This window comes from Lactuca sativa, chromosome 1 (assembly GCF_002870075.4).
Source record: "Lactuca sativa cultivar Salinas chromosome 1, Lsat_Salinas_v11, whole genome shotgun sequence".
NCBI lineage: Eukaryota > Viridiplantae > Streptophyta > Magnoliopsida > Asterales > Asteraceae > Lactuca > Lactuca sativa.
Window position 1 is genome coordinate 41,943,508 of NC_056623.2, and position 4,184 is coordinate 41,947,691.

The following is a 4,184-nucleotide window of genomic DNA, read 5'->3' on the forward strand; positions in this document are numbered from 1 at the left end:
GATCACGGGAGATCCAGACACATCGACAGAAAATACCATTTCATCAGACATCGGATCGAAGAAGGACTCCTCGTGGCAAAGAGGGTATCATCAGATGAGAATCCGGCAGATCCCCTCACAAAGGGACTGACTCGGGTTAAGCATCTTCAGCATGCTCGGAGCATAGGGGTGAAGGATGATATTAGATTTAGTAGTTAGATAACCTCGAAATTTGTAAAGTGTAATTGACATTTGATGATGAATAAAAAATGTTTTATTTATGAGTAAGGTGTTGCTATCTCTTGTCGATCGTTTACTATATTTCTTTTGCATGTTTTGACTTCCAGAATAATTTTGTTTGGTATAACACATTATTCAAACCTCCACAGTCAGTCATATGTCGGAAGTAGGTATGAATCAAGACTGTCATGTTTGGTTGTAGAGGTCTTGGACAAGGCTACAGCAATCATGAGTGCTCATAAGTTCTGAGCATTGGACTCAACCCACGCTCACTGGAATCACTTCATGGAATTCTATCTCGAGTGATCGTGAGACGGTAATATCGTATAAGTCTTCAAACCTAGAGATATGATTTGTTACTTACAAGTTGGTTATGCATTGATTGTACGAAAACGCATTGGTAACTCGATGTTATAAATCGTGCTCTTGTGTGTAATTCAATGAGTGGTAGAACAAACATATGAGTCGAAGTTTATCTGTTCCTTCTTGGATTAGAAGCTGATATCTGGGCCCCTCGATGATTTTGTTTTGACCTATGTACCGGGCCCGGTCAGAACTAAGTTGATGTGTTCAATTAAGTTCTTTGTCAAACAAATCGGAAATCGGGAAACAAACTGCTGGACAATAAGAAAGACATTGTTCCATGTATTTGTCCGACTGATATCTAGAAAGGAGGATTATATGATCACTTATCTTAAATGGCGTACCATCATCTTCTCAGTTCCGAGAAACCTTGAAAAGAGCTACGATTGCCGATCGGTTCCTGAAGTCATACTTGCAGTAATAGTTATTAGACTTATCCAAGTGGGAGACTGTTGGATAAGGTGTCTAAGTCCATAACTTATTTCTGGTATGTACTTGACCCGACCCGGCATGGTCCATTTGGGTTGCATGGCACCATGCAATTGGATAGACTAAATGAGAGAAATAACATTTGGAGATTATTAATATATTATAAGTTCTAATATATTAATAATATTATTTGATTAGTTTGATCAATAATTAATTTAGAATTAATTAAGTGGTCAAAAGAGAACTAATTAAATATATGGGTTGATTATGTAAATCATCCATATCTTGTATAGTGGGCTAAGAGGCTCCATGGATTATCAAGTTGGGTTCTACCCATAGGATGCTCCATGGATGCTCCATGGGAGTTACAAACCCATGGGTCATGGAAATGAAGAGTCATGACACATTAGGGTTTACATGGTGTAACCCTAGATGTGTCAACACTATATAAGAATCATATTCTCCACCAAAATCGGCTAGACTAAGAAACTAGAGGGCTTGGCCGATTTTAAGAAGTGTGTATTATCTCAAGAGTCTTTCCAAGAGCATTTGGTGTTGTGTGAAGCATTTGAGGCATCACACTTGGGGTGTTAGGCTCACAAGGTTTCAAGGAACACAAGCAACAACAAGGTAAGTTATTCTATCTATTATTCAAGTTAAAATTGTTCCCCATGTATGCTAGATAGGAATATAGCCTTGGAATTCAACTTAGCATGATAATTAGACAAACATAGATCCAAGGTTATTAGGGTTGCATGTACACTTAGGAAGTGTTAGAATGCTCATAACCCATCAAAACGACCGTCTAACGAAATCCTTTCAATCTATAACGACAAGCTCAACACAAACTTGAGTATTATCTCACATTTCAAAACTCATAAGTACTCATGTGAGGGGTACCACGCCTTTTTAGCTTTCCACGTAGACCAGAAACATAAAGTAAACAACACTGAAGAATGTTCTGGAAGTCCGTAATCTTCCTGAAGCATCCCCAGTAGATCCCGTAGGAATACCACTCGTACAGCAAGTCAATTTCAAGAATACAGATTCAGGACTTATACCACTAGTTTATCACTACTAAATGTATATGCGAGAGTAGTATATAATTAAGATTTTTCGGGTTTAGGATGTGTGTTTCCGCCCTATCTCCTGTTCCTTGTCTGGTTGTGGACTTGGGGCAGAGCCATCCATCCGAACGTCTTTTCAATCTTAATTATATGCGACTTGTATACACGAGGTGATGGTGGATGAGCCAAGTATGAGTCTTACCATGAAATTCAAAGCAAAAGCCCTTAGGTTTACTACCACAACTGGAAATACCTGAGTGGAAGTGGGAGCGGATTACAATGGACTTCATAACCAAGTTACCCAAGATGATGGGTGGACTTGATACCAATTGGGTGATCGTCGGCAGATTAACAAAGTCCGCGCACTACCTACCAATTAAAGAAACTGACAAGATGGAGAAACTGACAAGAACATACATTAGGGAGATAGTACGACTGCATGATGTTCCCATATTTGTTATCTCTAATAGAGACAATAGATTCACCTTGAGATTTTGGCAGTCGCTACAGAAATCCATGGGAACTAGGTTAGACATGAGTACGGCCTACCACCCACAAACTGATGGACATAGTGAGAGGGCTATAAAAACGTTGGAATACATGCCAAGACCTTGTGTGAATCGACTTTGGTAAAGCGTGGGACATCCATTTACCATTGGTTGAGTTTTCATACAACAACAACTACCATATTAGTATCAAAGTTGATCCATTTGAAGCCCTCTATGACCGGAAGTGCAAATCCCCTCTGTGTTGGGCTGAGGTGGGTGACATGCAACTAGGTAAAGGATAAGTTCCTGACAACACTCTCACTGGTCCGAAAATCATCCAGGAGATGACTGAAAATATTATACAAATTCATGAATGATTGAAAGCCTCTAAGAGACATACAGAAAAGTTACGCTGACAAAAGATGAAAACACTTGGAATTTAAGGATGGTGACCTTGTTCTATTGAAGGTCTCACCCTGAAAGGGCATGATACGCTTCGGAAAGCATGTCAAACTAAATCCAAGGTACTTTAGGCCTTTTGAGATTCTCGCTAGAATCGGCCCAATAGCTTGCAAACTCTGACTACCTCAAGAACTTAGTAACGTACACCCTACCTTCCTCATATCCAACTTAAAGAAGTGTCTATCTGATAAGAATCTTGTTATCCCACTCGATGAAATTGAGATCAATGAAAGCCTCAACTTCGTGGAAGAACCAGTAGAAATCATGGACAGTGAAGTCAAGCAAACAAAACAAAGTCGTATCCCGATAATGAAGGTCTGCTGGAATGCAAAGCGAGGACCTGAATTCACTTGGGAGCGGGTGGATCAAATGAAACATAAGTATTCGCATCTTTTCCCTTAGTCCATGTGTATCTCTTAGACTTAATTTCAGGACAAAATTCCCTTTAACAGGGGGATGATGTGACAACCCGTTATTTTTATTATTGTAAAAGTCGAGCTAAAGTCAAACTTCTTATCTTGATCTATTTTAGTTAAGCAGATTTAAATTCTAGATTTGGTTTAAAACCTTTAAATTAGAAGTGTTGCTTGAATTATGAGGGAATTGCATGAAGCTGAGAACCTCGTCCAAACCGTAAACCCCCTTGCAGCTGCAAACCCTCACATGAGCCACAACCCCTCATATATTATCTCCTCGGGAAGTGTTTACAGCCGAAAACTATTGTGTATATATAAGAGTTCAACCGAAATCACTCCTTCTTCAATTCCAACCGAAAACACACCCTCCCACTCTCAAGAACACCAACCGAAAACCCTCATCCTCTCTCGACTATCATCCTTCATCCTTTGAATCTTCTTAGGATCTTGCTTAGGATCTTCAAGTGTTATTCATTCATCAAGATCATTGGGCCGTAAACCCTTGAATCTCCTTCATTCCTTCAAGAACACTCAACCGCAAACTTAAGAACACGATCTTGGGCCGTGAACCCCCAGGCTACCCGTAAACTCCTAGCAGCCATCCGTTTTGTTTCTAACACTCTTATTTGTAAGTTAAACTTACAAATTATTCCAATTCCTTATCATTCTTATGATTCTATTCATTAATTATATACAAATATACTACGTGAAATGCATTTTAGGACTTGTTTTGTATCGGG